This window comes from Aotus nancymaae, unplaced genomic scaffold (genome assembly GCF_030222135.1).
Source record: "Aotus nancymaae isolate 86718 unplaced genomic scaffold, 86718_ANA_hifiasm-v0.15.2.pri h1tg000079l, whole genome shotgun sequence".
Taxonomy (NCBI): domain Eukaryota; kingdom Metazoa; phylum Chordata; class Mammalia; order Primates; family Aotidae; genus Aotus; species Aotus nancymaae.
This window is the reverse complement of record NW_026988494.1, coordinates 16,857,999-16,873,358: the sequence shown is the minus strand read 5'-3', so window position 1 is coordinate 16,873,358 and position 15,360 is coordinate 16,857,999.

Genomic DNA, 15,360 nt, shown 5'->3' with positions numbered 1-15,360 from the left:
TGGCTAATATGTACGGACTGTGTTCTAACTTTCAGTTCTGGCTTAGACTCCATTTCATAATCTATATGATGTCTTGCTACCATGTTTCTTTTTTTCTTTGCATTTTGTTTGGAGATAGAGGAGGTGCCAATTCAGTAACGAAGGTCCCAGTGCACAGCAGTAGGGACAATCCAGTCCTCCCCTGACTGATAAGAACTAAGCGTGGTGATGGACTGTATCACCTGGGAGACAGCCCCCCAGCGTGTCCTCTGTCACCTGTATAAACAAACACAGTGGAAGCTGGTCTCCGGCATTTCAGCAAGATGTGTGGCCTCTGTGAGGTTATCAGTCAAATACTATATTTGGTTTTCTAATCGAGGCATCTGTAAAAGCCAATTTGTCAGACTAATAAATTCAATTCTGAGTCACAAAGCCCTGCAAGAGGATTGGAGCTTTGAATTCTTATTTTTAAATGTTTCATCTCCAGCCCTGAAAGGAAAAGCCCTTTCCTCCCCCTCAAGGGTAAGATTGTCTCATTCTTCTGATTCATATTCATCTTTCAAGATACAAGGTTTTTCATAGTTCTTTTCCTTTTGAAAGTGGGCGTCTTTTTATCTCAGATTTAAACAATAACTCCACATCCCCAGTGCTTGACTGTTTCTGGAAATCTATTTAATTTCATAAAACAAGTTACCAAAGCATGCAGACTTGCAAGATTTCCATTTTAATAGTATCATCTCTACCTAAGTGTGGATTTAGATGGATATAGGCCAGTGCCTGGAACATTCAGAATGTCTAACAGTGCTCCTTTGTGGAAAGGATACCTGTTTGACCAAAATGCTTTTAAATTCAGGTCCATTTTTGGAATATGAAGGCAAAAATGTAAAATTTGAAAATCACTTCTTTTCCCATTGCTTTGGGTTTGTTAGAAAAACGGATGAACAGGATCACAAATAGCACAAATTGCCTACACTAAGGAAACAGCAAGAAATTCATTTTGGGGAATGATGCATGAGGCTCATGAGACCTCAAGGAAGATGCTGAGGGCCATCTATTACCTGTGGGCTCAGTGGCTTTTTTTCCTGCCTCAGCTGCTTTGCCTTAGCCTAGATCACGTGTGCTCCGCTATTAACTTCTCTCTCACTCCTTTAAGAAAAAGGATACCGTGGATTGCATATACGCTCACTTCTTTTCTATTAGGGAACAATTCAGTACTCAAAGAAGATGTTTTCATGATTTTTAAAAAGCTTTTGCTTTTTGCCTTGCTGGGGCTTCCTGAACAATGAGCAGGTGAGGGAACTTTCAGTCAGTTCAAGTCCTTGCTCTACAGTTTACTAGCTGGGTAACCTTTAAGATCCAGCTTTCAGCTGGGTGCAGTGACTCACGCCCGTAATCCCAGCGCCTTGGGAGGCCGAGGTGGGCAGATCACCTGAGGTAGGGAGTTTGAGACCAGCCTGACCAACATGGAGAAACCTTGTCTCTACTACAAATACAAAAATAGCCGGGCATGGTGGCATACACCTGTAATCCCAGCTACTCAGGAAGCTGAGGCAGGAGAATTGCTTGAACTCAGTAGACAAAGGTTGTGGTGAGCCAAGATCATGCCATTGCACTCCACCCTGGGCAACAACAGTGAAATTCTGTCTCAAAATAAAAAAAGCTTTCAGGTTCTCTAGCCCTCAATCTTCTCACCTTTGTAGTAGGTATACTGATACCTCCCAGGATGGTTTTGAAGAATTAATAAGTTTGCACTTAGAAAGTTCTTGGCACAGTGTCTGATATAGTAGGTCTAAAAGAAAGGTACTGGTATCCCACAAAACACATTCATATACATTACCTCGCTTTACCTTTACAGTATTCCTGTAATTCCTATAGATACGTACATCACCTTCTGCCATTCTTTTTGTAGAGATAAGAAACTTAGCCAGGTAGTGGTCAATGCAGTGCTCAAGGTCACAAAATTGGTGGCAGATGACATCTGATTCTGTGACCTTGAGCACTGAATTTAATATGACATTCCAGATGTCTTGGTTTACTAAAATGATTTCTCTCTTTCTGAATCCTTTAACTGGGATAATAGCATGGGCCACTGAAGGAAAACCCATCAGCCCTGACAGCACTAAACATAATTTTCTCTACCCAGAAAGGTAAATGCCAGTGAACACAGGTTTGCAAAAGTGAGACTAAGTGTAAGTGTCTAGTATGTTCATCTTGTGATTTTTCAAGATTTCACTTGTAACCAATTAAATTCTGCTTCTCATTTTCTTCCCTTAGATTATGTCTCCCTATGACTATGTGTGTCTCTGTGTTCACCTTTTCCCTGTGCTTTTTTTTGTGCGTGGTGTTTTAGTCTGTTTTGGGTTGCAATGAAGGAATACCTGAGATTCGGTCATTTATAAAGAAAGGAGGTTTATTTGGCTCACTGTTCTGCAGGCTGTCCAAGCAAGCAGCATAATAGCAGCTTCCATTTCTGGTTAGGCCTCAGGAAACTTCCAATCACAGCAGAAAACAAAGAGGGAGCCAGAGTGTAACATGGTGAGAGAGAGCAGAGAGAAGGGAGGGATGCTAGGCCCTTTTAAACAACTGGCTCTTGAGGGAACTATTAGAGTGAGAATTCACTCACCTCCAAGGGAGGGAGTTAATCCATTCATGAGGGATCTGTTCTTGCAATCCAAATCCCTCCCACTAGGCCCCACATCCAACATTGAGGATCAAATTTCTTTTTTTTTCTTGTTTTTTGTTTGTTTTCTTTATTCTAAAAAAAAGAATGGGATGTGTGTGTGTGTGTGTGTGTGTGTGTGTGTGTGCAGAATGTACAGGCTTGTTACATAGGTATACATGTGCCATGGTGGTTTGCTGCACCTATTAACCCATCCTCTAAGTTCCCTCCCCTCACCCCCCAACAGGTCCTGGTGTGTGTTGTTCCCCTCTCTGTGTCCATGTGTTTTCGATGTTCAGCTCCCACTTATGTGAGAAGATGTGGTCTTTGGTTTTCTGTTGTTGTGTTAGTTTGTTGAGGATGATGGCTTCCAGCTTCATCCACGTCCCTGCAAAGGACATGACCTAATTCCTTTTTATGGCTGCGTAGTGTTCCATGGTATATGCGTACCACATTTTCTTTAGAGGGTCAAACTTCAACATGAGATTTGTAAGGGACAAATATGCAAACTATACAATATGAGTCTTCCTGATATTGACCCCACATTCTATCTTCCTGTCTTACTCCCTCAATGAAAAGAAAATCTCTATGTGTACCTTTGATACACAAAATAGGCACAAAATATCTGTGAACTAAAGCAATGAGTAGATTCATAATTTTTAGAAATTATGACTCGTTAAGGGAAGAAGACTTGGGAGAGGAAAATGAAGAGAGAAAGAGAGAGGTAGAGAGAGAGAAAATGTGCTGGATAAGACCTGGATAAGATGAATAAGACCTAGTTCTTACCCTCAGTCAATTTATAGTTCAGTAGTGTGAATAAGTCAGAAATAGCTGAAATCCTGAAATTCTTTTGTGTGTTCAGCTCTTTATCAAATACTCCTGGATTAGACAGAGGAAATACAAGGCATATTTGTTGTCCTCAAGGGGCTTATAATTTAGTTGGGGCAATATCTTAAAACAACAGTGAGTACCGTTCTGGCTTTTTTTTTTTTTTTGAGACGGAGTTTCGCTCTCGATACCCAGGCTGGAGTGCAATGGCGCAATCTCGGCTCACCGCAACCTCCGCCTCCTGGGTTCAGGCAATTCTCCTGCCTCAGCCTCCTGAGTAGCTGGGATTACAGGCACGCGCCACCGTGCCCAGCTAATTTTTTGTATTAGTAGAGACGGGGTTTCACCATGTTGACCAGGATGGTCTCGATCTCTTGACCTCGTGATCCACCCGCCTCGGCCTCCCAAAGTGCTGGGATTACAGGCTTGAGCCACCGCGCCCGGCCCGTTCTGGCTTTTAAGGAGCTTGGGGATTTTGTTTATTAATGAGTAAGTGAGTTCATTCAATGAGCATTCACTGAAAGCCGATTACCAGAGAGATTCTATGCTTGGTTCTGAGGATGCTGGGTGCTCCTCAGAATTCTAATCACCTTTTTTTTTTTTTTTTGCATGGGGCTTATATTCAATAAGAGTAATCTGGTGGGAAAAACAAATTTAATAGGGCAGAGATTAAATTTTTTAGAAGAGGGAAGCTGTAAGCTGCTTCAGATCTAATAATGAGAATATGTTCCCTAACACTGGTCTGTTCTGAGAAGAATTGTTTGTGTGTAGTAGCTGGTAGTTGGTGTTCAGTAGCTTGGATTATAAGTGCCTGCCACCATGATCAGCTAATTTTTTTTTTTTTTTTTTGTATTTTTACTAGAGACAGGTTTTCACCATGTTGGCCAGGCTGGTCTTGAACTCCTGACCTCAGGTGATTCACCTACCTCGGCCTCCCAAAGTGCTGGGATTATAGGCATGAGCCACGGTGCCTGGCTAGCAGGGCCAATCTTGAACCAGGACACTGCAGATCAGGGAGGGTAAATATTTATCTCCAAAATTAATAGACTGTAGATTTTTCTTCATGCTATGTTCAGAAGCAGAGTTGCATTCAAGTTAAAACTAAAGTTATAGATCCCTAGTTTTAAAACTAGGGTATGATGTATAATTTCTCATATGTTCAGGTTAGCAAAAAAATTAAAAGCTTAACCCACATTTTGTTGGCAAGACTATCGGGCAACAGGCACTCCCATTGGAAGCTGTTGGGAGTGAAAAGTGATATAGCCCTTATGGAGGGGAATTTGGTTCTATCTAATAAACTACACATACATTTACCCTTCGCTATAAGAAAACAAAATGGCCATTTTCATCACTTTCTCTGATAATTCCATCATCTCTGTCATCTTGGAGTTATTTTCCTGCTTCTTGGCACGTCGAATAATTTTCATTTGGGCATTGTGAAACTTACATAGTTGACCATCTAATTTTGTTGTCTTCCTTTAAAGTGTGCTAGGTAGTTAACTTTCTTGCAGTCCAGTTTGAGCATTTTTGAGGCTTGTTTTTATGCTATGGTAGATCATATCTAAGGTAGCCCTTACTCTAGTGATAGTTTAACCCTATTACTTAGGCGTGGTCCTCTGATTATTCTGCTGAATGCTCAGAGAGATCATGAGGACTCTCCATTATGGCCAGTGGGAATTCAAATGATTCTTAGCCCTGTGTAATCTCTGAGAGTTATGAAACTCATAGCAACCCAGTTGGGGTTACTCTTTGCCTTGTGGGCTTTTGCCCTATTTATGTGCATCATGGTATTAGCAAAAGATTAGAAAGGATTCCAATGAAGATCACCAGATCTCTTTTCCTGGATGTTTCTTTCTTCTCTGAAAATCTTCCCTGTAACTCCCAATCATCTCCCTGAATTCTGAAATCTGTGTCCACTTGGCAAGACCACAGTGCTCTGTTTGGGATTCCTGTCACTGTTTCATGGTCTCCAACATGCCCCCGTCAGAGAGCCGGGGTAATCATGGGACTCACCTTATTTGTTCCAGTTCTCTCGGGATCTCAGTTCTGTGTTGCTTTGGTTCAGTACCTGAAAACAGTGGTTTTATATTGTATTAGTCTGTCTCAAGCTGCTGATAAAGTCAGCCTGAGTCTGGGTAATTTATTTTTACAAAAGAGGTTTAATGGACTCACAGTTCGACATGGCTGGGGAGGCCTCACAATCATAGTGGAAGGCAAAAGTCACACCTTTTATTTTTTTTTCTTCCAAGACGAAGTCTTGCTCTGTCACTCAGGCTGGAGTGCAGTGGCATGATCTCGGCTCACTTCCACCTCTGCCTCCCGGGTTGAAGCAATTCTCCTGCATCAGCCTCCCAAGTAGCTGGGACTACAGGTGTGCACCACCACACTCAGCTAAGTTTTGTATTTTTAGTAGAGACAGGGTTTTGCTATGTTGGCCAGGTCTCAAACTCCTTACTTCAGGTGATCCACCCTCTCGGCCTCCCCAGAGTGCTGGGATTATAGGTATGAGCCACTGCACCTGGCTGAATTCATCTTTTTTAGATTCTACAAATAAGTGAGATCACATAGTATTTGTCTTTCTTTGGCTAGCTTATTTCACTTAATATGCTGTCCCACAGGTTCATCATGTTGTTGAAAATGAGAGAATTTTTTTCTTTTTAAGGACTGGATAGTATTCTGTCGTGTATATACTTTCTTCATCCATTCATCCGCTGGTGGACACTAAAGTTGATTCTGCCTTGGCTATTATGAATGCTACTGTGATGAACATGGGAATTCATATGTCACTTCAACATACTGATTTCATTTCCTTTGGAAATATATTACCAGCAGTGGGAATGCTAGATTATATGGTAGTCCTGTTTTATTATTTTGACTAACCTCCATACTGTTTTTCATAATAGCTGTATTAATTTACATTCCCACTAAGAGTGTATAATGGTTACCTTTTCTCCATGCCCTTGACAACACTTATTTGTTTTTTAAATAATAGGCATTACAATAGGTGCAAAGTGATATCTCATTGTGGTTTTAATTTGCATTTTTATGATGATTAGTGGTACTGGACATTGTTTTGTATACCTTTTGTTCATTTATATGTCTTCTTTTGAGAAATGTTTATTCATGGCTTTGACTCATTTTTAATTGAATTATTATTGCTTTTGCTTTTCAATTGTTTGTGTTCCTTACATATTTTTTGATATTAACCCTTTGTAAGATGTACGATTTACAAATATTTTGGATTGTTAAATGATCTAGGAAAATAATTGTCTGTAAGTCATTTCAGTGTATACACTAATATTAGGGGTAAATGACATAAAATGCATTGAGAAATTGTTGGGTATGCAGGTAGCTGGAATGGTTTTTTTTTATTTATTTATTTTTGAGATAGAGTCTTACTCTTGTCACCCAGGCTTGAGTGCAATGGTGTGATCTCAGCACACTGCAACCTCCACCTCCTGAGTTCAAGCAATTCTCTTGCCTCATTCTCCTGAGTAGCTGGGATTACAGGTGCCTGCCACCACGCCCAGCTAATTTTTTCTATTTTTAGTAGAGACGGGGTTTTACCATTTTGGAGAGGCTGGTCTTGAGCTCCTGACCTCAGGTGATCCACCTTCCTCAGCCTCCCAAAGTGCTAGGATTACAGGCATGAGGTACCACGCCTGGCCTTTGAATGGTTTTTAAAGGGTTGTATGCTCTGGTTGACTACTGAAGTGAGTAGGAACGTCATTGCCTTCAATTCAAATTCTAATCTATTATCCTCTCATTTATGTTGCTCTTAGAAGTTTCTCAGATTTTGAAGTTAAAACAACATTGGTTACTTTCTAATGTATTCCTTTCTTTCCTTTATTATTATTATTATTATTTTAGTTCTAGAATAATTGCTTTCTGAAGGGAAAATACCAAGAAGTGTTAAAGGATAAAATTTTGATTACTGAATGATTTAGGTGATGTAATACATGTAAGAAATGTTACTATATTAAAAATCCCTGGGGAGCCCTCTCCCTTTCTCCAGCCTTTTTCAAAACAAGGAATGGAAAGCTCTTACATGATCGAATGGAATCTTTCAGGGTGAATTACATCTATAAGGATTTTTTTGTATTGGAGGAATAGGATATCATAGGTAGAAAAAATGATATAAGCACAAACAGTGGGATACAGAAACTAGATGAAAAGAATGCAAGATGTTTTATTCTATTTCATGTCATAAAATCCTTTCCCATGATCAGAGAAGGTCAGTCTGACTCAGAGATTAAATCTGATCTTGACAGTAGAATTGTACAAAGTACCTTACTCTGGCTCAAAAGGTGGTGCAAATTTAATGAGACAAATATTGGTTTCTCATCATCGCATTAACTTTGCTCAGCTGTATGACTGCAGAATTTGCCCTGACCTTGCATCCACTGTTTGAAAACGTTATAGGTCCTAGTAGTCCAGACAAGATTACGGGTTGAAAACAACCCAAGGATGTTTCCCAACAATAGGTTTTTAACCAACGTCTTCACATTTGTTTCATTTACTGTTTACTTAGGTGTGAGAAATATTTATGGACCATTTCTCCATCTTTTTGGCAGAAAACTTTACTCCCCCACCTCATTTTCCTGTCCCCTGTACATTACAGAGTGGAGTTCCAAACACTGACAATGACAGAACTAGCAGAGTTCTTTGAGGTCAGAAGTCAGAAAAAAAAGATCTTTACAAACTGAACAGACGTTTAGGAGCTACTAGTTGGTTTCCTATTTCGTTTCACCAGTAGGAGGCGTTGGTGGGGGAACAGTAGACAGAAGATGCGGAGAAGCTGTAGTTCTCTCTCTTGCTCTTGCTCTCTTCCTTCTACTGCTGTCTTCTTTATTTCTTTTACTAGAAGCATCTCCTCCAAGCTCCTGGCTCCTGAGTCCCTCTTAGTTTCCTCCAGCCCTAGGGGTGGTGTCTGATCTCTGGGTTTTCTCGTCTTCCCCTTTTTAATGTTTCCTCTTCTCCAGTTGGATGGGAAGGGGCTAGAAATGGAGAAGACCTGGCACACAGGTTTATTTAATTATTTAACTTTATTAATAGTCCAGTCCCCTACTGAGGGGAGGGACTACACGTGCTCATTGTAGTAGCATGAGTAGCTTGAAATACTAACTATAATAACTCATAGCTTTGTTTAGTAAAGCTATGAGTAATTTATTAATAATACCATTGCATTCCTCTAAATTCCCAGTTTAAGGGTCCATTTAGGCAATATGGTCTGGATTAGCAATCTTAGCAAGCTCCAGACTACCCAGACAACATGCTAACTAAAATCTGGGATGACTCAGTGAGTGACACCCTAACAAGAACCCATGCCACAAAATTACTTTCCAAAAGAGTCATTGGAAAAAACAATTTTTAAGTAAAATACAATTAATGCCAGAAAACCAACACCAAGATTTCACTTGTAACCATCTGCATCCTAGTCATTATTCTAGGTTTTACCTTTGTCACCCTCTTCCTCCTTGTTTGCACATTTTCCCCAGTGGCTGCAGGTTGATCCTCTGTCCCCAAGGCCTAGGGCTTCCAGAGTACCCTTCGGTCACTCACAGTTTCTCAAGGAAGTGATTCCCCTGAGACCTGTTTCTCCAAAGGTTTATATGGATTTTTATTAAAAATATAAACACTGTTGTCTATAAAATATACTTACATAACGTTCATTAATTTTCAAAGGACATTTTCATATCTTTTTTTATTTTTATTTTTTTAGAGACACGGTCTTGCTCTGTGGCCCAGGCTGGAGTGCAGTGGTGCAATCGTAGCTCACTGCAGCCTCGACCTCCTGGGCCTAAGTGATCCTCCCACTCCAGCTTCCCAAGTAGCTGGGACCACATATGTGTGCCACCATGTTCAGCTAACCTTTTTTATCTTTCGTAGAGAGGGGGTCTCTCTCTGTTGTCCAAGCTAGTCTTGAACTCCTGGCTTCAAGCAATCCTCCTCCTCAGCCTCCCAAATGTTGAGATTACAGGCGTGAGACATTGTGCCCAGACACATTTTTATACCTTATTTCACCCATCCCTGGGAAGTAAGGTGGAGTACATTACCCTCAGCCCCAAAGCCTTCAGGGATGCATACCCTATTGTGGCATCCCTGAAAGCTTTGGGGCTGAAAGTAATGTGGTTAGATCCAGGAAGAGGCATCTGGCTGCAGGAAGATACTGGAGTGCAGAGGTCGGTGGGGACTCTCCATGACTCCAGGGAGTCGAAAACTGCCTGAAATAGGGTGGTGGCAACAGGAATCTGAAGGAGGGAAGTGATGCCAGAAGTGCTGTAGTGGCTGAATTGTCAGGACCTAGTGATACTGAGGTAAAGAAAAAAGCTAGAATTTAAAGGTAACTGCAGGATTTCTGACTGTGGGTGATTAGGAGACGAGGATGCTATGGGTTAAAAAGATTCCATTAGAACAAAGAGCTGGCTTGGGGAGGAGGTGCATGAAGAGTTGGGTTTCGGACATGATCTGGCAAGACACTCAGGTGGGGATGTTTACAGCACAGTTATAAATGAGGCATAAGAACTTAGGGAAAACTTTAAAGCTCGAGATACAAATTTGGGGTTTATCTGCCTCAAAGCAATTATTTAAGTTCTGGGAAAGAATGAGAGGGTCAGATTAAATGTCCGTTATAGGGCACAGAACAGTTATTTCTAGGAGGAGTACACTGGTGGAAGTACTTGTGAAGACTTTTCTGTACAGCATAGATTTAAGATCATATGGTCTGCTGGTTTTACTGTTGACATTAAAATGAACAAGAGTATTTGTTCTCCTTAGCCTTTCAATGATTTTATGAATAATAATAATACCTGGATAATTACTTGAACTCTACACACTTAACTTTGTACAAAATAACCGTGCAAAGTTGGATAATAGTTTTGCATGATGACATTAAAAGTAGTTCGGTGATATTTTTAGAAATCATAAACATTCTTCCTTCATGCATATACAAGGAAAACCTAACCAATGCCAGGAATTTGGAGTCTATACAAAGTTAGACAGATCCTATCCAAAAACTCCTTATCCAGAAAGAAAACAAACGAAGACATGGATTAAGACAGCATTTCTGTCATATTACTTTAGTCAGACAGAGAGCCAAACACACGGCTGTGGTCATCTGCAAAACATCGTTTGGGGAGAAGTAGAAAGTTGAGGGTCTAAGAGACCTTCCTGCTCCTCTACTCCTCTTTACCTGATGCCTGAAATGCTCCTGTGTGCTTAACACATGTCCCCATTTTCAGCAGAGTTTCTCAGCCTTGGCATTTGCAACACTTCAGGTCAGATAATTCTTTATGGGAGGGCAATTTGCTCATTGTAAGATGTTCGGCAGCTCCCCTGGCTTCTACCCTCTGAATGTCAGCAGCACTCCCGTGCCCCAAATTGTGATACCCAAAATCGTCTCCAGCCATAGACAAAATCAGCCCTGTAGGCAAAATCAGCCCTGGTTGAGAATCGCTGTCTTAAAGATAAACACCACTGTGAGCTGTCTTTCGATCTCTTTGTGATGAAAGGACCAGGGAGAGCTGGTCTAGCTGAAGAGAAGGAAAGACTGAACAGCAAGACCCAGAGTTTTCAAAGGCACGTCACAGAAAAGGTGATTAAGAGAAAGTGCAGAATGGTTGTAGATAGCAAGAGAACCAACACACACTTTGCCAAGGACATGTGCTGTATGGGGAGCTTGCCACCCTACAGTGACATGGCTCAGTGCTAGCTGGAGCTGTCTGTGGCATATTTATAGGCAATGCTGCTTTGTGTGTGGCAGATGTTATGAGTTACCTTTACATAACCTTAGCTTGCTTTGGGTGGACTGGTGGGAATTTTGTGGCTCATTTGAGTGGCATTCACTGAGGTATGAAGTTAGAATTGCACTTACTGGAACTGGATTGCCTGGGTTTCAAGTCCCAGCCCTGCCACTTAATAGTTATGCCTCCCTGACCGATCTGTAAAATGGAAGAACCATTATATGTGCTAAGTCACCTCAAGCTGCCTTAACAAAGCACCACAGGCTGGGTGGCTTAAACAACAGACATTTATTTTCTCACAGTTCTGGAGACTGAAAGTCCTAGATCAAGGTCTGGCAGGGTTATTTCTGGTGTAAGCATTTTCTTAGTCCATTTGTGTTGCTATGAAGAAATATTTGAAGTTGGGTAATTTACAAAGAAAAGAGGTTTATTTGGGTCATGGTTTTGCAGGCTGTACAAGAAGTATGGCACCAGCATCTGCTTCTGATGAGGACCTCAGGCTGCTTCCACTCATGGTGGAAGGCAAAGGGGAGCTGGTGTGTGCAGATCACATGGCAAGAGAGGAAGAAAGAGAAGGGGTGGAGGAGGTGCTGGACTCTTTAACAATCAGCTCTCTTTAGAACTCATAGAAGGAGAACTCACTCACTTCCACCAACCCCAGGGAGGTGATTAATCTCTTCACGAGGGTTCCATCCCCATAACCTAAACTCCTCCCATTAGGACCCACCTCCACCTTTGGGGATCAAATTTCAACATGAGATTTAGAGGAGACAAACATCTAAATATGGCAAGCTCTCTCCAGGCTTGTAGGTGGCCGTCTTCTTACTGTTGCTTCACATGGCCTTTCTTTGGCATATGCATGTACAGAGAGCAAATAGGTATCTCTTCATATGGACACCGACATAGTTTGAGTTTGTGTCCCCACCCAAATTTCACATTCAGTTATAATCCCCAGTGTCAGAGGTGGGGCCTGATGAGAGGTGATTGGATCATGGGAGTGAATCCTTCATAAATTATATTAGTCTGTTTTCACACTGCTAATAAAGACATACCCAAGACTGGGTAATTTGCACAGGAAAGAGGTTTAATGGACTCATGTTCCACATGGCTCAGAGGCCTCGCAGTCATGGCAGAAGGCAAGGAGAATAAGTCACATTGTACATGGATGGCAGCAGGCAAAGAGAGAGCTTGTGCAGGGAAATTCCCCTTATAAAACCATCAGATCTCGTGAGACTTATTCATTATCACGAGAACAGCACGGAAAACACTCATCCCATGTTTCAGTTACCTACACTGGGTCCCTCCCACAACATGTGGGAATTGTGGGAGCTACAATCCAGGGTGAGATTTGGGTGGGGACACAGCCAATCCATATCAAATGGTTTAGCAACATCCCTTTGGTGGTGTTCTTGTGATAGAGTTCTCACTAGATCTGGTTGTTTAAAATTGTGTGGCACTTCCTGCCTCTTTCTCTTCCTCCTGATCCAACCATGTGAAGATGCCGCTTCAGCTTTGCATTCCAACATGAGTTAAAGCTCCACGGAACCATAGTGTCTGTGCTCAAAGCCTAGGTCTGTACTCCAAGTTGTGTCAGATTGGACAAGTCATTTCTGTGCCTCTGTTTTGTCACCTGTAAAATGGGAATAAAACAGAATATACACCTCAAAGGTTTTAGTATGCATGTGTATGTGGTAGGGGATGTGAGTGTGTGTTTGTAGAGTGTGGCATTTGAGGATTCATCAGTCCTAGTGTCAACCTAAACGTCAAGATGCTGGTGTAGTTCTCCTTCCACCATGAGTAAAAGCTCCCTGAGGCCTCCCAGCCAGGCTTCCTGTACAGCCTGTGGAACTGTGAGCTAATTAAACCTCTTAAAAATTACCCAGTCATTTTTTAATAGCAATTACCCAGGCATTTTTTAATAACAATTGGTAAAAAATTGGTAAAAAATTACCCAGGCATTTTTTAATAGCAATGCGAGAGTGGGCTAATCCACTAATCCTAAGGGATCAGGACCCCACCCTTATGCTCTCTTAACCTTAATTACTTCCTTAGAGACCTCCATCTCCAAATACAGCCACACAGGGCTTAGGGCTGTGGCATATAAGTTTGGGGGAATACATTCATTTTATAACACCTACTTCATAGTGTATCATGAGGATTGAATGACTTAATACATGTAAGTCCTTTGAACAGTGTCTATAGTAAGCATTGATGCCTATTATTGTAGCTTCATGGGTTTGTTGGTTCATTGCGGTTCCTGACGAAGCATGGAACATCATCAGGACTCTGACTCAGCCCCCTGGTTTACTAGATGGATGAGGCAGGGCCTAAATGGCTTCCCTGAAACAATCTCAGGATAAATTCAGAGAATTTTGGCTCTGGTAAGGGGACAGATGTATCCTCTGGGAAAGCCAATATTCAGGTAAAAAATGAGAGAGCCTTGAGTATTAATCTGCCTTCATTAAATTGATCTGAACTCCATTTATATATCACATAAAACTTTTTGATAAGAAATAAGTACATTCTGATTTCTTTTACTTCTTGTCTTCCCAAGGTACAAATAAGCCTGGGAGAATTCTATTATTTCAACTATAAAAAAAAAAAAATCAGACAGGTGTCAAAGTTCTTGTACAAGTAGACATCCTTGGTTGTAAGTCTTTTTTTTTTAATGCAATTTAGGGATCACAGGATGGTGCAATTTGAGAAATAAAGATAGCCCACTCAAAAGATCTTCTGTGGAACCTAGTAAAGGGCTGGAAATACTATTATCAGCAACCTATTCCTTTTCAGAAAACATGTCCCAATTACAGGAGTCTGCACATTCTCCTAGGTTCAACATTATTTCCCTAAGACCTAGTACAAATTGAAAATTTCTTTTCTGACTCACTGGGGCTGCTTCATGGGTCTCCATGAAGGACGAAGCTGAATCAATGACAGAGGGGATATAGCTGCAGGAGTCTGGCTTTGCCAGATTCACAGTTTATTTAGGGCAGTTTTCGAGTTTAGTTTCTCCTTCTGCCCTAAAGAAGAGAAACTCTTTAAGTCAGTTGAATTGTTAGTGTGTCTAAGATGCAGCCTCCTTAGTTTCTGACCAAAGTCATATACCTGGGCGCCCAAACAAATTCATGATAAGGTGTTTTCTCTCTCTTTCTCACACTCTCTACTTCTCTGTGGATGCTTCTGAAGTATCTGAGCAGCAGGACCCCTCCAAAATTGAGGGCCTCTACAAAGACTCCCTGTTTACCTACTTTGACAACAAGCAGTATTGTCTAGATCACTGCAAATTATGCTGAGGGTGGAGGAACTTTTTCTAATAAGCTTGCCTAAGGGTCAGCTAAATGCCTGGGGAATGTAACCTCGTTTGACTTAGTATTCACAGTTAGAGTCCAGACATGCAATGGCTCTTTCACCCTAGTTCTAGTCATATTTTAGGTTCATTCAGATTTAGAGGAATCCTAATCAACAGAGAGATCACCCAAGATGATACTTTTGAGAGTCTCTTATCCTTGATGCCATGAAGATAGAGAACCATTCAGTAATCCTTGAGTGGACTGAAAGAGCTAGTGTTCCTTCAAGTGAACCCCTAAGGAAGACTCAGAAAAGACGCCATTTAAATGAGGACTACACCAGCATCTTGATGTTTGGGTTGGCACTAAGGCTAATGAATCCTCAAAATGCCACACTCTATAAACACACACTCGCTTCCATCCCCACCACACACATACACACTAAAACCTTTGAGATGTATATTTTATTTTATTCCCATTTTACAGGTGATAAAACAGAGGCACAGAAATGACTTGTCCAATCCCACTCAACTTGGACTAGGGACCTAGGCTTTGAGCACAGACAGTATGGCTTCAGTGTCTGTGCTTGTAATCATGGCTTCACGTGGCTTGTCACCACATGAAGACTCTATGATTCTTCTTTGCTCTTTTCCTTTCACCACTCTGATGAGGAGAGAAGAGAAGAAAGAGGATAAAGATTTGGGGACCCTCTACTTGGTACCAGTGGTACCAATATAGATATGAGAGTGGAGAGGCCAGCATGCCTGGCCCTTCTTACAATTCTTCACCAACTCCACCCTATTTTCATTATTTCAACTAGGAAAGAATCTACAGTGGCGCTAATGTGAAAAGACACTCCAGTATC